The sequence below is a fragment of the Pleurodeles waltl genome, chromosome 6, assembly GCF_031143425.1.
Source record: "Pleurodeles waltl isolate 20211129_DDA chromosome 6, aPleWal1.hap1.20221129, whole genome shotgun sequence".
Classification (NCBI taxonomy): Eukaryota; Metazoa; Chordata; class Amphibia; order Caudata; family Salamandridae; genus Pleurodeles; species Pleurodeles waltl.
Genome location: NC_090445.1, coordinates 1,513,659,154 through 1,513,680,781, shown reverse-complemented (window position 1 = coordinate 1,513,680,781; position 21,628 = coordinate 1,513,659,154).

Here is a 21,628-nt window from a genome sequence, read left to right as displayed (position 1 = left end):
TGTGATGAATGAGGTAACAATACCAGAGTGCTGTGTGAAGAAGTAACAAGGGTCAAGTCTGCTTACTCTTAAACTCTGTGTAGAGTAATTAAAACGTGCATGCAACCAGTTGTGTCCATTGGCCACAATAACCACCCGTCAACAATTGAGCTGTTTTTCTGCAACAGAATATTCTGCCAATTTTCAAATTTAGCTCTTCAGGGAATACTAGGCACATTCATTTATTTTATTTTTGCTAACCCTATGCAAGTCGTTTGCATTTACGGTGTCAATTAAAAATAGCATTTGCAACAGAGTTAAAGAGGTTCTAAATAAAGCTTCAGTCCCTTCTATTTGCCAATTGTTCGTTCCCCAAACACTCTTCAAATCAATTGATCTTTTCCAATATTCATAACATTCAATGGCCAACTGGAAACAAAGGAATTCGAATAAAATAACTTAGTGTTGGGTTAGCAATATTTCCCTCACTTTCAAATGTGGTAATTTGAAATAATAGGACTCAACATTTTTAACATTATGCCCAGCTAAGTAAGTAAACATTTCTACATATGTTTTAGACCTCCCCCCGGTGCAGTCCGACAATGTTCCTATTGTGAATAATTGAAAATAGCTCTTAGAGTATTAGCTTGATGTAAACAATGGTGTCCATAATGTTGGAAACAGAATATTTCCCCATAATTCACTGTATTCATACAAACATCTTCACTTTCAAATACAGTATAATCAAGCACAGAAAACATAGTATCAACTGTTTTTACATCCCAGTCATCAGAAACAAACTCAGGTGTAATATCACTCATTGATACTTTAAACACACTTGGAATTTGAATCATTTCTGATGGGCCAAATATATCAAAGGGTACTTTATCCTGGACAATCCCATCAGGAAACGGAACAGTTGTAATGTTCACAACAGACAAGTATCTTTGCACTTTATGTGAGGGCAAGTAAGGCTTTAAAACTTCATCCACCAGTTCAACAGTAGAGCATTCAGGAAGATAGTGACCATGAATCATCAAGAAGGAAACAATAGTCAGACCCATAGATGAAAAGCAACCAATGTCAGTATTATCCACAGATAGTATCATGGACAAACCAAACAGTTATGTTCAAGGTAATCAAAAAGCTTACGTATGTTCGATACAGGTACAGAAGCTGATGCTGAAGAGTTTAAAGAAAAGTCATCAATTTCAGCAAAGTAACCAGGAAGAGTTTGTGCAAAAACTGGAGCTGGTGAAAGAGAACTGGTCGATATATATCCATAGGTGGGTCATCAAACAATTCCATCAGGTTGAGTTGCATTACAAAACTGCAGATTTATATTTTGGACATTTCTTGTTGCTGAAGTTCATTCTACACCCTCCCCAGCCTTAGGGGAAATACATTCAGCATTGTTTAGTGCTTGAAGCGGTATATCCTGAATGTCAGTGAGAGGAGTAAGGGAACTACCCAGGAATCCCAGACTGCAGACAGATCTCCTTACACTAGAAAGTCCTGTAGGACTGAATGGGGAAAGTGCACGTCTCTACAAACCGGATTGTCCAGGCAGTAATGTCTTGCAGACATGTGCAAGGACGCCCATGTTGCAACCTGACAGATATCCAGGACTGGAACACCTCGTACTAGCGCAGTGTTAACAGCCTTGCCCATGGTGAGATCTCAAGCTCTCAGGAGGTTGCCAGTGCATAGCAGATCTTAATGCAGAGAATGACCCAGCGCGAAATGGTTCATTTCTGCACTTCCCGACCTTTCTTTACTCCCACGTACCCCATAAAGAGTTGGTCATCCACCCGGAAAACTTTTGTGAGGTCAAGGTAGAATGGCAATGCTCTTTTTGGGTCCAGCTGGTGGAGTCGTTCCTCTTCTTTAGAGTGGAGCAAAGAAGGTAAGTAGGTTGATGTTCTGACCCAGGTGAAATGGGGTCACCACATTGAGGAAGAAAGAGGCATGAAGTCTAAGTACCACTTTATCTGGGGCCATGGTGAGATACAGCAGCTTAGGAGCGAGCCTGCATCTCATTAACCCTCCTGGCAGATGTTATTGACACTAAGAAGGCTGTCTTGATGGTGAGCAGCCAGAGGGGACAGTTATGCAGTGGCTCAAAGGGAGCACACAAATGTGAGAACCAGATTCAAGTTCCACTGAGACATAACAAAGGGTGCAGGGGAAAACATATGTACACACCCTTTGAGAGTACAATAGGTGATTTGTATAGGAAAGTACCCTCTTTTTGGCATGGTTACCACCCACTTTCTGACTGCTGTCAGTGTGTTTTGACTGTGTTCACTGGGATCCTGCTAGCAAGGACCCCAGTGACGGTGCTCCCCCCTCTACATTTGGTTGCTTACAATTGGCATACTGGTGCCCCCATAGGTCCCTAGTATATGATACTTGGGTACCCAGGGCATTTGGGCACTAGGGGTTACCCATGGGCTGCAGCATGTATTGTTACATAGGAGCCCAGGCAAAATGTGTCTGCAGGCCTGCCATTGCAGCCTACGTGAAAAGGTGCATGCACCCTTTCACCACGTCAATGCACCCGGTCACTGTATGTCACCCCCAAGGCAGGCCCTCCTAGACCAGAGGGCAAGGTGAGTGTGCCTGTGTATGAGGGCACCCCTGCATGAGCAGAGGTGCCCCCTATCCAGCTGCATTTTCCTGCACTTCGTAATTGCGGGGAAGCCATTTTACCCATGTACTGGACACAGGTCACTGGACCTGTGTCCAGCTACATAATGGTAACTCCGAACCTGGGCGTGTTTATCATCGAACATGTCAGAATCATGCTCTAATACTGTTGCCAGTAGTGGTTGTATGAGTACATGCACTCTGGGGGCTCCTTACAGGACCCCCAGCATTGCTCCTACCAGTCTTCTGTGGTGTTCAGGGCAGCCCACGCGGCTGCCACCCCACAGATGGGTTTCTGCCCTCCTGCTGCTTAGCCAGCTCCAGCAGAGGAAGACAGAACAAAGGATTTCCTTTGGGAGAGAGAGGCAAAATCTTCTACCTTTGGAAACAGGTGTTATATGGATTGAGAGGAAGAGCCTCCCCAAGCCACCGGTATGCTTTGAAGGGCCATATGGTCGCCCTCCTTACATAAACCAGTTTACACCAGTCCAGGGGCCCCTGGTCCCTGCTCTGGCGCAAAGCCTCTCCAGGTGGCCACTTGATTCTGCCATATTGAATCCAAGGTGGGTAGAGGCCCTTGGGAGCAATCTGTGTGACCAAGTCAGGCAGGTGACACCACCCTGCTTGGTGACCAATCCTCCTTCCTGGGCTACTGAGGGTCTCACTCCAGGGTGGGTCTTCAGATTCGACATGCAAGATTTCAGTAGGACTCCCCTGCATTGTTTACTTCATCTTCTGGCCACCAGGACTGAAACAGGATCCTTCAAAAACAGACAATCTGCAACGCTAGCGACGACTCCGCTCTGCAACATTGTTTCTTCGGCTACTTCCCACACCTGCAACATTTCCCTGGCTGTGCATCATCGAGGGTGATGAGTCTTCAGCCTGCACAAGAAGCAAGAAGGAATCTCCCTTGGATTGAAGGAGTCACTCCCCTGCATCCGCAGGCACCAACTGCAACAAAGTCCAGCTGCATGGATCTTCTCTCCTGCAAAACTGTGTGGATTCTGCAACACAGGTGGTGGTCTGGAGTGGTCCTCTCTAACAGCTGTCCAATGTGGGAGACAGTAATCCCTTGTCTCTTCTTGCAGGAGAGTACCCATGTGCACAGCGACTCGTACAGCTACCGAGGCTTGTTTTTTCCTCCTCCCAGGGATCTTCGGGCTCCGTGTAACCCCGGCCTCCAGCACTCTTCCCTGCAAAACACATTCTCCTACCTGCTGCTCCAGCGAAGTGGGACTCCTCTCCAGAAGTGGGCCTCACGGCGACGCTTATGCCTGCTGTCTCTGCCTGCCTGTGGGGCTGCATCCTCGTCTTCAGACTCTCCTCACTGCTGAGGGTCACCTTGGACTCCCCTCTCCTTGGGTTGAGTCCCCCTGGTTCTTGCTGGTCCCTGGCAGCTCCTCAACTCTTCATCTGCAACATTTGCCTTTGCCAAGGCTTGTTGGTGGTTTTCCAACACCACTGACTGACTGCAACTCGTCTTCCATCGTGGGACATTGTCTGCATAACTTCTGTGACTCTTCTCCTGCTCCACTGTTGCACAGCTGACTCCCATCGTTGACCTGGTCCTGCATCTCCAGAAGGGTTGGTAGTGGCTCCTGCCACAACTGGACACTCCATCTTGAACTGGACTTGGTCCCCTTCGGTTGCAGGTCCTCTTCTGTCAGGATCTAGCTTTGGTTTATTCCAGTACTGCACAGCCCTTTTTCAAAGTTTACCTATGGGTTTTGCAAAAAAAAAACAAACAAAAAAACAGGTACTTACCTCTTCTCTACTGGTCACTGGGGGGGGGTGGGAGGGGGGCACCCTGGTATTTCCATTTTGGGGTTCCTAGTTCCTCCAGCTCCCCTCTACAGATTCCACTTTCTTGGGTGGGGGACTGCCTTTCACAATGCACTTACTTAGTATATGGTTTGGTACCCCCCTAGGACCTTTGCTATTTTCTAATGTTTTACTATTTGCTATTGCTTACTATGCTAATCACTGACTTCTAATGTGTACATAATAGTGTATTTACTCACCCCCTAGTGGATTGCCTATATAGTATTTTAGTATTTGTGTTACCATAATAAAGTACCTTTATTTTTGTAAAACTGTGTGGTTATTTCATATATTTAAGTGCTCTGTGACCGTAGTGGTATTGCATACGCTTTGCATATCTCTTAGATAAGCCTTGGCTGCTTAGCCACAACTACCTCTAGAGAGCCTTGGCTTCCTGGACACTGTCTACGCCTCACTAATAGGGGATACCTGGACCTGGAATAAGGTGATAACACCATAGGTGCTCACCACACACCAGTTCAGAATCCTGTAAGTTGAATAACAAAGTCTGATCAGGTAGCCGAAGGAACGCCGATAAGGCAGGAAGATAGCCTTTGAGAGTGCCCAAGGCAGAGCCCTGCTGGGCAAGGGATAAGACAAAGAGAAAACTGCCAGAGAGAAAGCAGAAAGAGGATTAATAGATCTTTCTGTACAATAATTTACAAAACGATTCCAACGGCAGGCGTACACCATCTTAGTGGAGGGACACCTGGCTGCTATAATAACTTTACAGACTTCGGGAGGATAGTTGAAGGCTGTCAACTGTCAACACTCAATCTCCCTGAATGAAGGAGTAGAGTTGACAGGTTCAGGTGGACAACCTTCCCCTGCTGCTGCGACAGAAGATCTTCCTGAAGGGGCAGCCTGATTGGAGGATCGATGCTCATTTTCAGAAACTCAGGACAACATACTCTCCTTTCCCAGTCCAGAGCCACCAGCATTACTTGGGCCTGGTCTTTCTTGATAACACTGGGCAGAAGTGGTATGGACAGAAAAGCGTACAGGAGGCCGGAGCGCCACTCACAACGAAAAGCATAGCTGAGCGAGTGCCACCTTGGAAATTACAATGTTCAGTACTGCTGACATTGCGCGTTCTCTGCGGAGGCGAACAGATCTAACCAAGGCTCTCCCCACTGCTGAAAGAGTCCTTGGACACGGTTGGAGACATCACTTTTGATCCGCTAGGCATCGACGGCTGAGTTTGTCTACCCTGACATTCAGAGAACCTGCAAGGTGTTCAACTACCAGGGTTATGCCCTGCTGTTCCAGCCATGGCCAGAGATGTAGGGCCTCTTGACAAAGGGGGCACGACCCCACACCATCCTGCTTGTTGCAGTACCACATTGCAGTGGTGTTGTCCATGAACACCTGAACCATCTTCCATATTAGGAAGAAATGCTTTCAATGACAGTCTGATTGCCCGGAGCTCCAGTAAGTTGATATGGAGTCCGGATTCCGCCGGAGACCAGAGCCCTCTGATCTCCACCTCTCACAGATGTCCTCCCCATTCCAGAAGTTACGCATCTGTCACTACTGTAAGCTCTGGTTGAGGAAGGGAGAGGAGTCTGCCTTTGATCCAATTGCAGTTCATTAATTACCACTGCAGATCTTTTGCAGTTCAGTCCGTGATCTGTGCTGTGTTGGTGAGATTTCCCCGAGGCTGTGCCCATTGGAACTTCAGATCCCATTGCAGAGCCCTCGTATGCCATCTGGCATATTTGACCAACAGGATTTAGAAGGCCACGAAGCCCAACAGCTTCAGAGTCTGTCTCACCGAAATTCAGGATAGAGGCCGAAACATCAGAATCATAATCTGAATATCCTGGACTTGCAACTCTGGAAGATAGACCCAAAACTTCACTGTGTCCAGAACAGCTCAGATGAAAGGGAGCGTCTGAGAAGGAGTAAGGTGTGACTTTGGCACATTTATAGTAAACCCCAGCGAATCCATGAGGCCGTAGTATGAAGGTGGGTGACAACAGCCTGGGGTGAAGGAGCCTTCAACAGCCAGTCGTCGAGCTAGGGGAAGACTGAAACCACTAACTTGCGCAGATGGCTACCACCGCCATTACTTAGGGGAACATCTGAGGGGCACTTGTGAGACCGAAGGGGAGCACAGTAAACTGAAAGTGCTTGCGGCCCACCTTGAACTGCAGGTAACATCTGTGTGCAGGCAGGATGGGAATCTGGAAATATGCATCCTGCGAGTCCAACGCTACCATCCAGTCTCCTTGGTCTAGAGCAGACAAGACCTGAGCCACAGTGAGCATTTTGAATTTCTCCTTTTTGAGGATTGACGTCCTGCAAATTCAGAACAGGGTGAAGACCCTTGTTCTTTTTGAGCATCAGAAAGTAGTGGGAATAACAACCACTGCCTAATTTTGACATTGGGACCCTTTCTATGGCTCCCACGGCCAAGAGAGCCCTAACATCCTTGCGGAGCAAAACTAAGTGGTCCTCCATCAGCCGTTCTTTTGACAGAGGCACAGAGGTAGGGAAAGACTGGAAAGGGAGGGAATAGCCCTTCTGTATGATCTGCAACACCCATTTGTCCGATGTTATAGACCATCAGTGAGAGGGATGAAATTGAATCCTCCCTCCAACTGGACACATATGGTCTTGCAGAATCACATTCGGAGGGCTTGGACATTGTGGAAGTGGGGGGGCTGGGTGGTGGACGACTTCTGGCCAGACCCTGAAGGTACCAAAGACGCATCCCCATGCAAGATGTTCATCTGGCAGAGGTCGGTGGCTGGTCTGTGGGTGTAGCATTATCCCACCCCTTCCAAAGCCTCAAATGTGACGATAAACAGACTGTTGGAGAGGAGTTGCCAAGAGGCTGAAAGACTTGGCCGTAGCCCCGGAGCCCTCGAAGCGCTCTAGCGCAGAGTCTGCCTTTTCGCCATCCAAGACCATGTCCATGAGTTTTGCCTAGACATCCCCCGGAAAGCCAGATGCACAAAGCCTGGCAAGGCATCGAAGGTCCACCGTCGATGAAATCGCTCTACTCAGCGAGTCAGTCATGTCCAGTCCACACCTTAGTGTAAACTTGGCTGCATCTCTCCCTTCTTTGACTGTTTGTGAGATTGTCTTGCAAGTCCTCCGGGACCTGAGGCAGCACCTGCACCACTGTATCCCATAAAGCATGGGAAAAATGGGCCAACAACATGAGGTGTTTACCGAACTCAATGCCAGGCTGAAGGAAAAAATATCTTCATCTCAAGCTGGTCTAGCCTATTGGATTCCCTATCTGGAGGAGCAGAAGGGAAGGCACCATGGGAAGTAGAGGCTTGGACCACCAAGCTCTACGAGGTGGGGTGTTGCATGAGGAAGCTAGGATCACTCAGAGCTGGGCGATGGCAGCAGCAAACTGTCCTATTTACAGGAGCCTCTGTGCTGGGTTTGAACCACGTCCCCCAGCAGGACATCCATGAGGGCTTCATTAAAGGGTAACATCGGTTCTGATATGGAAACCTCCGGCTGAAGCACCTCAGTCAGGAGGTTAGTCCTGACCGGCACCTGTAGACAGATCTAGGTCCAAGACCTCAGCTGCCCTATGTACCACCATTGCATACGATGCTCCCTTCTCCGTTGGCCAGTGTAGGAGGTGAGGGCATGCCAGTATCTGGAGAGGTATCCAGTCCACTGGCCTCTTGTAACTCCTCATACCAGTCCATTTGCTCCAATTGGGACTCCAATGGGTCCTGGGACCCCTCCCATTCCTCACCAGTGCCTAGCTGAACGTAGAAAGGCTCAGGCAATCATCTGGCACCTGTTAACATCTGAATCAGCGCTGTGTGATGCCATTCCAGCTCCAGATCATCGATTATTAGAATGGGGCACGTGCTGCCGGTCGGCGCCGATAGCGAAGTCAAGGGCAATGCTGGAGAAGGCTGACTGTGTGGACTCGGTGTCGTTCCGGATCCGATACCGGATCCGAGAGTCGCCATAGGTGCTGAGGCCGAAGCTGCTGGTGTGGAACCTGATGGGGCTTCTGCTGACTCCACAGGGCCCAATGGCATGCCGATGGGGCCAGCCCGCTCAAATATAAGACACATGGCCTTGTAAAACTGAGTAGAGCGAGGGTCGCTCAGGATCCCGGAAGGGGGGGAGGCTCTGAGTTGGCCCTGGCAACGGTTCCAAGCAGAACTGTGCCTGGAACGTCGAAGTTCCAGACTTGCCTCATCAGCTGATGGGCGAGAAGAAGTCAACGTCCGCTTGGATGACTTCTTCTTGTGCCTCTTCCCCGAGTGCCAGAGGACCTCGAGTGGGTCGAAGAAGACTGGGGTTCCTGGAGCGGTCACGCAACCTACTCCTCGACCGGGACCGTGACCTCCAAGGAGTTGTGCCCGCCGACATCGACTGCCAGGCCGCCATGAGCTTTGGGGACAGCTCCTTCAAAGCTTTCGGAGCCATGGCCTGGCAGTTGGAACACGACTTCCAGTCATGGTCTCCATCTAAGCACCAGAGTGTGTAAAAGTGTTTTGCTTTGAGCATGTCATTCCCTAATGATCTGAGTATCTGTGTTTGTTGTGGTGTCCAGTGTTTGCTTGAAAAATCAGGACGAATTGAATCAGAGAGGTTGATGCGTTGTGCATAGTCTGGAATGTAAGTTCTAACAAAATTAAAAAAACAAAGCTATGATTGCAGTTTCGTGATGGTATTTGGTGGTTGTAATTGCTAACATATCTAGGAATTGTCGTGCTAGGCTTTCCCCTCATTTGATAATTCATATCCTAAAAATACAACACTAAGGAAAGATTTATTTTTTCTTGAAAATGAATTTGTAGCCATGTTTGGCAAATCCCAAAATGATGTGACCCAGCCTGGCTAAATGTGTGTTGAGGTTGCCATGTGTCAATATCATGCAATATTGATTTCACATGGGCTGAGGACAATCCTGGACTGTTCTTTTTCTCTTGAGGGAGACAACAAAATCTGCGTTGAGAACCCAACGTGGAAAATGTGCTAGATCCCGGATTTCAGGTGCTAGATTTTGGCAGAAAAAAAAACGTTGGAAATATCCAAGGTTGTTTTGTACTTTTTGCTCACTATGTTGTTGATTAGTGCTGTACTGTGTGAGTTTTGTAAGGCACGTATGCGTGTCTGATTGTTTAAGTGTCTGTAATCCAAGTCTATTCTGTATGAATGGTCCGGATAAGCTATGGAAAACAAAGGTTTAATCATGAAAAATCCACAGGGTTCCATTACTCCATGGTACTTGTGTTAAGAGAATTTCCTTCGCTGGGGCTTTTCCCTTGCGTTATTGAGATATTTGAGTTGAGTAGGAAGCTTCAAACACTATATCAAAATGAGATATGGTGTGTACAGAGTCTAAGGGTCCCCAGAGGATAAACATAGGCTAAAGTTGATAATACTAATGCTCTCTTTTGTGGTAGTGTGGTCGGGCAGCTAGGTTTATCAGAGGGTAGTGCAAAACATTTGTTGTACACACAGTGAAGAAATGAGGCACACACTCAATGGCTAAATCCAGGCCAATGTATTTATATTGGAAACATATATTTTGTTACTTTATTTATAGAACCAAAAGGATCTTGTTGCAGGTAAGTACATTTGCAAGTATCAAGCATATGTATCAAAGTCACTTTGTTTAGATTTGGGAAACAAAACTTTTTACAAGCAAGTAACACTTTTCACTTTTAAAAGTTGACAGTGCAATTTTCAGAAAAGCTGTGTGGGGGTAGGGGGTAGTGTTCGTGCAGTTTTGAGGTCAATACACAACTTCTAGTTCCAGTCGCCAGGGGTTAGGATGTCCACTGGACGGGGTTGAGGATGACCCCAAACTTACACCACCAACGTGGCCGGCCGGGAGCAGAGGTCAATGTTAAGGTTAGATTTAGAATAGGATACTATGGAGACTGGAGGCACTCGGAAACAGAGCTGCTGGCAGGTGAGTACCCATGACCTCGGAGGGCAGCCTGGGGGGGGGGGGGGGGGGGTTTCACAGGTTAGCACCAAACACACACCCTTAGTGGCACAGGAGTGGCTGGGTGCAGGGTTCAAACACAGCCTCGGGCTCCCAATGCTTTCCAATAGTGTGACCCGGGGGTCACAAAGATGCTGGAGGCTGGGTCCAGGGGGTTGGTTCTGAGAAACCAAAGGTTGTACAAGAAGGGGCACCCTGCTGATTCCCCAAGGCCTGGGAGCTGTGGGTGCATGGTTACCTTGAAGAGTCAGGAATCTTCATCGCAGTTAGGGGGCCCTCCAGATTTAGGCTGCAGGCGTCAAGTTGACCAGGAGTCAACCCAGGGTGGACACAGGGTCAGAATCTCCTGGGGACCTGCTCTGGACCGGTGGGCCACCTGGACTCGGGTGCAGAGTGGGCAGGACTCGTGGATCTGGGGCAGTTCTGGAGTCCTTCTTGGTAGTTTCTTTTGGACAGGGCCGCTGTCCTCAGGAGTTCTGGGTCCTCTCATGGGCAGGTAGTCCTCAGGATGCGTCGCCTTTTTGTAGCAGGGCTTCAGAAGCTCTAGACAGGCTGGTAGGGATGTGGCCATGTCAGTTGGTGGGGTTGACTTGGCAGGCCTTCTTGCTTCTGTTCTTGAGGCTGCCTGGAATCTGGTGAGCTAGGTTCAGGGTTGCCCCCAAATGCTAGATATAGGGGCATTGCAGTGGTCAGTACCCAATGGCTAATCTCCCGGAGGGTGGCTACACCCTTTCTGTGCCCACTCCCTTTGGGGAGGGAGGCACATTCCCAACCGTATTGGTCCTTTTCCTCAAACCCAAGATGGACGATTCTGCAGGGAGGGGAACACTTCCGCCCTGGACATGTTAGGGGGTGGTCCTAGCTGGAGTAGTCACTTTGTTCCTCTGTGTATGAGGATTTTTTTGGTTCAGATGTTTGAATCTTTTTCGGCCCCGAAACTGAAGTCGGTTGTTTCGGCTCCGAAGCAGGACGTCGAATCTTCGACTCCGAAGAGTGAGGACGCTTGCTAGAGTCTGAGGTGGAAGTTCTCACAGACTTACTCGACTCCGAAGTGGACGGAGGAGTGGCCTTTTTTGTTGCTGAGCCCGAAGGCCAGTCGCAGACAGTGAGGGGAGTTGGAACAACAGGTTCAGGAGATGGAGGTCATACGAAGCCATGCACTGACGCCGATCAGACTATGGAGTCGGAGTCGAGAATGTGAACAGGCACCAAGGTGGAAACCGCCGGCGAAGACCCTGTCACAGAACTTACCACCTCCATAGGATCCGAAGGTGCACCAGGGGAGGAGAAGGACCAAAGATGGAATGAAGGGACACATAGTAACGTCACATTTGGTCCATAGTTGCCCCTGCGCCGGGATATGGTGGAAGGGAAAGGGTCGACTCGGGGGCAAACTCCACAGGAGGAGAACGTGGGGGCAGTGATGCTGAAGGGCATGATGGCGTCCGGGAGGACTTGCGTGGAGATGCCGAAGGACCCCCTGAGGTCGACGGAACCATCAAAGGACAACTCCTGGAGCGTTTGCGGGACCATGAGGATGAAGGACTCCGACGTCAGCGAGAAGAGGACATGTCCATTCGTGCCGCAAGGAGCTTCATGCAATGCTCCCTCAAAGACTTCGGACATAGGAAGTATGTAGTCACCCTAAGGGACAAGTAGCCATTGGCTACTGCCCTCTGACCACTATAACTCCCCGAAATCCAAGATTTAAGGACTCCCCTGAACCTAGCTTGTCAGATTCCTGGCGACCTCAAGTAGAAGAAAATGACTGCTAAGCTGACCCTCAGCAGAGAAGACTGAAGACACCAACTGACTTGGCCCCAAGCCCTACAGGCCTATATCTAGCTTCTGAAGCCCTGCTGCAAAAAGGTGACGCGTCATGCTAGACCAGTGACCTCTTAAAAGCCTATAGAGGACTGCCTGCACACCAGAGGATCAATACCTCCTGTAAACAGTGGCCCTGTCAAGAAATAAACACCAGCAAAGGACTCCAGAACCGCACAGGATCCGCGAGTTCTTCCCACTCTGAATTCGATGCCCATGTCCAGGCAGCCCAACCGACTAGAGCTGGTCCTCAGGCGATTCTGACCTATTGTCCAGCCTGGGTTGACCCCTCCTATCCAAAACAACACCTGCAGCCTAAATCTGGAAGACCCGCCCCCCCCACCCCGACAGAACCGGACAAAGTTTCCAGATGCCAAAATGTATCCCTGCACCCGCAGCCCCCTGGGTCTTGGGGAATCCAACCTTTGGTGCAGCAGCGTCCAGCAGGTAGCCCCCTTCCTTGTCCAGCCGTTGGTTTCCTGGAACTAACCCCATGAACTTTGCCTGCAGCATATTTGTGACCCCAGGGTCCCCCTATAGGAAAACATTGGGAGCCCCACGTGTGTTTGCACCCAGCCGCCGCTGAGGGTGTGTGTTTGGTGCTGACCTGTGGTCCTCCAGGTGCTCCTCTAGAACCCCAAGGTCTGCCCTCCGAAGACATGGGTACTTACCAGCAAGCAGGCCTGATTCAGAGCGCTACCAGTCTCCATAGGAGCCCATGTTAAATTGACCCCAACTTTGACCTCTTCACCCGGCTGCGCATGTTGCTAGAGGTGAATGTTTGGGCTTAACTTGAACCCCCACCTGTGGACATCCTAACCCCCGGAGACTGAATCTGTAAGTCTTGTACTTACCTTGAAACTGTACTCATTTTTCTTCCCACTAGAACTGTTCCTGAAAATTGCAGTGTCAACTTTTAAAATAGATATTTGCTATTTTCTTGAAAACCATTTAATTTGCCAAATTGAAACAAAGTGGTATTGATACATGTGTTGGATACTTAATTACAAATGTACTTAACTGCAAACTGAATCTCATTGTTCTAGAAATGAGGTAACAAAATATATTTTTTGCTATATAAAAACAATCGGTCTGCAGTCAGTCATTGAGTGTGTTCTTCTATTATTGTCTGTGTGTACACAAAAAAATGTGTAAAGAAATGGCTCCCTGTTGCAAGTTACCCCCCACTTTTTGCCTGATACTGATGCTGACTTGACTGAGAAGTGTGCTGGGACCCTGCTAACCAGGCCCCAGCACCAGTGTTCTTTCACCTAAAATGTACCGTTGCCTCCACAATTGGCACAACCCTGGCACCCAGGTAAGTCCCTTGTAACTGGTACCCCCTGGTACCAAGGGCCCTGATGCCAGGGAAGGTCTCTAAGGGCTGCAGCATGTCTTATGCCATCCTAGGGACCCCTCACTCAGCACAGACACACTGCTTGCCAGCTTGTGTGTGTTGGTGGGGAGAAAATGACTAAGTCGACATGGCACTCCCCTCAGGGTGCTATGCCAACCTCACACTGCCTGTGGCATAGGTAAGTCACCCCTCTAGCAGGCCTTACAGCCCTAAGGCAGGGTGCACTATACCACAGGTGAGGGCATAGGTGCATGAGCACTATGCCCCTACAGTGTCTAAGCAAAACCTTAGACATTGTAAGTGCAGGGTAGCCATAAGAGTATATGGTCTGGGAGTGTCAAAAACGAACTCCACAGCTCCATAATGGCTACACTGAATACTGGGAAGTTTGGTATCAAATTTCTCAGAATAATAAACCCACACTGATGCCAGTGTTGGATTTATTAAAAAATGCACACAGAGGGCATCTTAGAGATGCCCCCTGTATTTTACCCAATTGTTCAGTGCAGGACTGAGTGGTCTGTGCCAGCCTGCTGCTGAGAGACGAGTTTCTGACCCCATGTGGTGAGGGCCTTTGTGCTCTCTGAGGACAGAAACAAAAGCCTGCTCTGGGTGGAGGTGCTTCACACCTCCCCCCTGCAGGAACTGTAACACCTAGCAGTGAGCCTCAAAGGCTCAGGCTTCGTGTTACAATGCCCCAGGGCACTCCAGCTAGTGGAGATGCCCACCCCCTGGACACAGCCCCCACTTTTGGCGGCAAGTCCAGGAGAGATAATGAGAAAAACAAGGAGTCGTCACTGGCCAGTCAGGACAGCCCCTAAGGTGTCCTGAGCTGAGGTGAGACTGACTTTTAGAAATCCTCTATCTTGCAGATGGAGGATTCCCCCAATAGGGATAGGGATGTGCCCCCCCCCCTCAGGGAGGAGGCACAAAGAGGGTGTAGCCACCCTCCGGGCTAGTAGCCATTGGCTACTAACCCCCAGACCTAAACACACCACTAAATTCTGTATTTAGGGGCTCCCCAGAACCTAGGAACTCAGATTCCTGCAACCTAAGAAGAAGAGGACTGCTGAACTGAAAAACCTGCAGAGAAGACGGAGACACCAACTGCTTTGGCCCCAGCTCTACCGGCCTGTCTGCCCACTTCTAAAGACACTGCTCCAGCGACGTGTTCCCAGGGTCCAGCAACCTCTGAAGCCTCAGAGGACTACCCTGCATCTAGAAGGACCAAGAACTCCCGAGGACAGCGGCTCTGTTCACCAAAGACTGCAACTTTGCAACAAAGAAGCAACTTTGAAACAAACACACATTTCCCGCCGGAAGCGTGAGACTTTGCACTCTGCACCCGACGCCCCCGGCTCGACTTGTGGAGAACAAACACCACAGGGAGGACTCCCCGGCGACTACGAGACTGAGTAGCCAGAGTTGACCCCCCCCCCCGAGACCCCACAGCGACACCTGCAGAGGGAATCCCGAGGCTCCCCCTGACCGCGACTGCCTGCTTCAAAGACCCGACACCTGGTAAAGACACTGCACCCACAGCCCCCAGGACCTGAAGGATCCGACCTCCAGTGCAGGAGCGACCCCCAGGTGGCCCTCTCCCTTGCCCAGGTGGTGGATACCCCGAGGAGCCCCCCCCCCTTGCCTGCATCGCTGAAGAGACCCCTTGGTCTCCCATTGATTCCTATTGCGAACCCGACGCCTGTTTGAGCACTGCACCCGGCCACCCCCGTGCCGCTGAGGGTGTACTTTTTGTGCTAACTTGTCCCCTCCCCGGTGCCCTACAAAACCCCCCTGGTCTGCCCTCCGAAGACGCGGGTACTTACCTGCTGGCAGACTGGAACATTGAAGCCTATGCGTTTTGGGCACCACTTTGACCTCTGCACCTGACCGGCCCTGAGCTGCTGGTGTGGTAACTTTGGGGTTGCTCTGAACATCCAACGGTGGGCTACCTTGGACCCAAACTTGAACCCCGTAGGTGGTTTACTTACCTGCAAAAACTAACAAAAACTTACCTCCCCCAGAAACTGTTGAAAATTGCACTGTGTCTAGTTTTAAAATAGCTATATGTCATTTATGTGAAAACTGTATATGCTATTTTGCTAATTCAAAGTTCCTAAAGTACCTACATGAAATACCTTTCATTTGAAGTATTACCTGTAAATCTTGAACCTGTGGTTCTTAAAATAAACTAAGAAAATATATTTTTCTATACAAAAACCTATTGGCCTGGAATTGTCTGAGTGTGTGTTCCTCATTTATTGCCTGTGTGTGTACAACAAATGCTTAACACTACTCCTCTGATAAGCCTACTGCTCGACCACACTACCACAAAATAGAGCATTAGAATTATCTCTTTTTGCCACTATCTTACCTCTAAGGGGAACCCTTGGACTCTGTGCTTACTATTCCTTACTTTGAAATAGTGCATACAGAGCCAACTTCCTACAAAATGCTTTGCACTACTTTCTGATATGCGTAACTGCTGCACCAACACCCATAAAAGAGAGCATTAGTAGTATCTATTCCTTGAATTTTCCATTCTGTAGCTAAGATTTCTACTTACAGACACAGACAATGGTGGAAAAAGTAATCTGAAGATTGCTACCACACACACAGGGGCTTCTAGGCCACCCCTCTGGTTTGCTTTGCATGTGATTGTACTGTACTTTTTTTTTTCTTTTTAAGAAAAAACAAATAAAGATGAACTGACTTGACTTATGAGGAATGAATTATAGTTCACCTTGCTGGTTGAAGCCTGAACAGCCAGATTCAACTGGAGTAGAATGTTTAGTGAAATTACTAGGCGTTGACCAGTACCCTCTAAGGAGTCAGTGAGAGCTTCATTAAGAGGGAGCAATAGCTCAAATGTGGCTAACCCACGCTGTAAGATTCCCTGAGGACAACTGGCTTAACCTCAGTAGAGGGCAACTGATGGTCAATGACCTCAGCTACTTGTCTAATTACAACTGCAAATGATGCACTCTCCTTCAATTGGGGGTGGAGGGGGGTGTCCAAATGGAGAATGCAGCCCTCTATCAGGGGACGTATCAAGCCCACTGACGTTTTGGAAGTTCATGTAAAAATGATCATCATAATGAGGGGTGGATCATCCTCATCTGTACCATCATTATCTCTGGGTGGTAGCAAACTTTGGTCTGAATAAGAGCCAAGATATTGGAGCCACTGATGGTGTGTTCACTTTAGTAGGAGCATAAGAATCATGCTGTATGGTGACCAGTTGCGATTTAATAATTTGTAGCACAACATATGTCTGGATCATGCTGAAGTCAATTTGGAAATCAAACCTCAGGACCAGCACAGGATCCAAGATGGCTCACTTGTCGCATGACTTCAAGTTGGGTCCAAAGCCTATACACCATGCACATACCATGTGCAGATCTGTGCCTCATATCGGTTTATGAACTATCACAGCATGATTTGAAACCTGTAGTCAGGTGCGAGGACATCATTTCCTAGGACATTGGATTTTTTGTGTTTTTGGAGTCGTCAGAAGGCTGACGAGGGTGGGCGATGGATATGTGTGAGAAGGTGCAGAAAGAAATAATTGACATGAGTGCACAGTAGTGCCGCTTATAGGTGGCTTATCTCTTGTCTTTAACGGGGCATTATGGAGTCAACATGCAGCAGCATGGTGCTACCTACTGGCACATTAGAGCAATGCTGGTAAAAGCTTTCAGGACCCAGTCTGACACATTGGAAACATTCCGATTTGAGGAATATGTGGTAATAAGTCTCTAGTATAAGGCTGCTTGTCTGCTTGGTTTGTCCACCTCTATGTTTTGCCATCAAGGTAATTTGCCTTTGAATAGCCCATTTCAAAATGTCTTAGGCTAGGTTTTGGCAAAACATTTCCTTGCCCACACATGCTTGTTGTGGTCGAGCTGTCCATCAGGAATTGTACAGTCTTCCCTTTTAGTTGTGTCTGAAAAGCCCTTGCTGTCAGTTAAACTGCCCTCAGCTCCAACACACTTATGTGTTTTAGTGCATCTCGTGTTTTCTACAGGCTCGGATGTTTAGTTTTCCCATATGCGCTCCCCATTCTGTGAGGTATGGTCACAAATTGCATTTGATTGCATGAAAGGCCTACCTACTGTTACACTGATCAAGTTCTGCAATGATATTTTCATCTGTACCTTCTGAGTAACAACCACTAGATCCTCCCAACTCCCTGTTGCTTATGACCATTAAGTTTAAATTCATTTGTGAATTGCTCTTTTATGTAGTCTGGTTTGTGGATTAAGTAGAATGCATGATGCCATCATACTCAACAGTAACCCAGCAGTCCTTACGGTGAGACATTGACCCTTTCCGTAATGGTGAGTTTGTTGTCAATGTCGGGATCCTTTTGGCTGACAGGAAAGCTTTTTCATCCCTGGAAAGGAAGGACTCTTGATCCTAAATAGATCTTTTCCTTCTTCGGTATTGGGGAGTTTTTTTTTTTCAAATGTATTGCGCAACCCAGTTTGTACTGAGTGTGCACGACTGTTTTTAGGCTCCTTTAGCACTGCATGAATGAGCCAGATTTTACTAGCCACTCCTGTAGGTCGCATTCTCTTGTCTTCTCAGGTATGCTGCTGCTGCTGCAGCCAGTCATTTTCTAGATTCCCCCCACCCCCACCCAGGTCCTGACTTTATGCCAAAAGGAAGTACTTTGAATTGATAGTTTACTCAATTCACAATAAATTGAACAAATCTTATTTGCATCTTTTTTGGTGTCTGAAATCGATGATCCATACATAGTCCCCTTTCCATAGTAGTGGAATGGCCTCCTGAAGTGTTTTCATCTAGAGAAAAAGAAATTCAGAATTGGTCTGAGTGTTTTGGCAAGATATATGCAGAGTAGATTCCCTGGTTTATCTTTTCCGTTCGTACTGCTCGATTTGGAAGGAGTTCCTCCAGCCCCCTGTTGCAAGCGTTGTCACGCTTCGTAGTATGTCTCTCTGCCTGCAACTCAGCACAATGTGTTACAGCCTTCGGTGCGGTCATCTCTCGGCAAACAGAGGTTGCAGACTTTCTGACTTTTGTCCAAACTTGCCACTTAGGGCAGAATCTCACAGGGGTGTCCTACATTTCTCACAACAAATCTAGTACTCTGGATGCAGTTTTGACCCAGCAGTCGCATTTCCCCATGGCACACCTACTTAATTCAGTGGCTCTTGGTTGTCCCTCCACAGTTCTTTCCTTGTGCATGTTTTTTTTCAATTTCTTCCATCAATGTTGCTCAACTACCAGTCGACTATTCCTTGAATTGTCCATTCTGGAGCTAAGATTTCTACTTCCAGACAGACACAATGGCGGAAAAAATAATCTGAAGATTGCCACCACACAGACTTCTAGGTCACACCTCTAATATCAAAAGGAGAAGGACCCCCCGTCCCCCTGCTCCCCCCTCCCTCCCAGCAATGGGGGTGGGAGATGGGATGGAGACAAATTCCAGAGCCAAACACTAGATGGTGAAATAATGCATAGCATGTGAATCCAGAAAAGATTTACCTTGCAAAACTGCATTACACCCTCATGAATCCAGTATTCAAAGTGAGTAGGTGTAAAGGTATTCAGCACTTGAGGTTAGAATCAGATCTTTATCATCAGGGTAAGAGCCCACTAGTCCCACAGACCAAATTAGGCTTTATATTCTCTCCATAGATGTTCTAAAGTACACTGATGGACATAGCTGGATGGTTCCTACTTCAGGAGACAGCTCTCAACTGTAGCTACTGACTCGCTGCTTAGGAGAGGTCATCACTGTTTCACAAACAGGCCAATAACCTCCAAGGCTTCCTGGCTTGGTCTGGCAATATTAAGAGTATCTTCTCCTTAGAGTGACTTTTTTTTAATTTTTTTATTCGGGGTGATATGGGGAGGGGTTGCAATGGTACATATAAATTAAGTGAAAGGCTAGAGAAGAACTGGGTTTAACTAATGAGAAAAGTAAATGAGCCCAGGTAGGGCCACAAGAAACTTTCAATACAGATGATCCTGAATGTTAATTCTACAGACTAACATTGTAAAACACTTTATCCTAATGGATCTCGGCAGCTTATGGCCATATTATAAACTGTACAGAATAAACTGTTACTTACCTCTGGCCTGCACTATCATGAACATCTTCAAAGAATGCTCTACATTAAACTGGGAATCTATTAAACAAAAGTCAAAATTAACACCTCAAAATCGTTTGAAAATCCAGGCCTTGCCAAAAACCCAATTACTGCTTTAGAATATATGTACTGGTTAAAACCCAAAGAAGCCTGTGCTCCCTTAGAGATCCTAAACTGACCATCAAACAACAGTGAAACAGTCTTTGCGGAAAACGACTGTCAATGTTAGGAGCAGCATTGGTGAAAACCAGCAACCCCAAATCCAGAAGAAACACCTCATGTAGGAAGTTGGCTCTGTATGTGCTATTTCAAAGTAAGGAATAGCATGCACAGAGTCCAAGGGTTCCCCTTAGAGGTAAAAATAGATAATACTAATGCTCTATTTTGTGGTAGTGTGGTCGAGCAGTAGGCTTATCCAAGGAGTAGTGTTAAGCATTTGTTGTACATACACATAGACAATAAATGAGGTACACACACTCAGAGACAAATCCAGCCAATAGGTTTTTGTATAGAAAAATATCTTTTCTTAGTTTATTTTAAGAACCACAGGTTCAAATTTAACATGTAATATCTTGTTTGAAAGGTATTGCAGGTAAGTACATTAGGAACTTTAAATCATAAAAATTGCATGTATACTTTTCAAGTTATTGACAAATAGCTGTTTTAAAAGTGGACACAGTGCAATTTTCACAGTTCCTAGGGGAGGTAAGTATTTGTTAGTTTTACCAGGTAAGTAAGACACTTACAGGGTTCAGTTCTTGGTCCAAGGTAGCCCACCGTTGGGGGTTCAGAGCAACCCCAAAGTCACCACACCAGCAGCTCAGGGCCGGTCAGGTGCAGAGTTCAAAGTGGTGCCCAAAACACATAGGCTAGAATGGGGAGAAGGGGGTGCCCCGGTTCCGGTCTGCTTGCAGGTAAGTACCCGCGTCTTCGGAGGGCAGACCAGGGGGGTTTTGTAGGGCACCGGGGGGGACACAAGCCCACACAGAAATTTCACCCTCAGCAGCGCGGGGGCGGCCGGGTGCAGTGTAGAAACAAGCGTCTGGTTCGCAATGTTAGTCTATGAGAGATCTCGGGATCTCTTCAGCGCTGCAGGCAGGCAAGGGGGGGGTTCCTCGGGGAAACCTCCACTTGGGCAAGGGAGAGGGACTCCTGGGGGTCACTTCTCCAGTGAAAGTCCGGTCCTTCAGGTCCTGGGGGCTGCGGGTGCAGGGTCTCTCCCAGGCGTCGGGACTTTGGATTCAAAGAGTCGCGGTCAGGGAAGCCTCGGGATTCCCTCTGCAGGCGGCGCTGTGGGGGCTCAGGGGGGACAGGTTTTGGTACTCACAGTATCAGAGTAGTCCTGGGGTCCCTCCTGAGGTGTTGGATCTCCACCAGCCGAGTCGGGGTCGCCGGGTGCAGTGTTGCAAGTCTCACGCTTCTTGCGGGGAGCTTGCAGGGTTCTTTCAAGGCTGCTGGAAACAAAGTTGCAGCCTTTCTTGGAGCAGGTCCGCTGTCCTCGGGAGTTTCTTGTCTTTTCGAAGCAGGGGCAGTCCTCAGAGGATGTCGAGGTCGCTGGTCCCTTTGGAAGGCGTCGCTGGAGCAGGATCTTTGGAAGGCAGGAGACAGGCCGGTGAGTTTCTGGAGCCAAGGCAGTTGTCGTCTTCTGGTCTTCCTCTGCAGGGGTTTTCAGCTAGGCAGTCCTTCTTCTTGTAGTTGCAGGAATCTAATTTTCTAGGGTTCAGGGTAGCCCTTAAATACTAAATTTAAGGGCGTGTTTAGGTCTGGGGGGTTAGTAGCCAATGGCTACTAGCCCTGAGGGTGGGTACACCCTCTTTGTGCCTCCTCCCAAGGGGAGGGGGGTCACAATCCTAACCCTATTGGGGGAATCCTCCATCTGCAAGATGGAGGATTTCTAAAAGTTAGAGTCACTTCAGCTCAGGA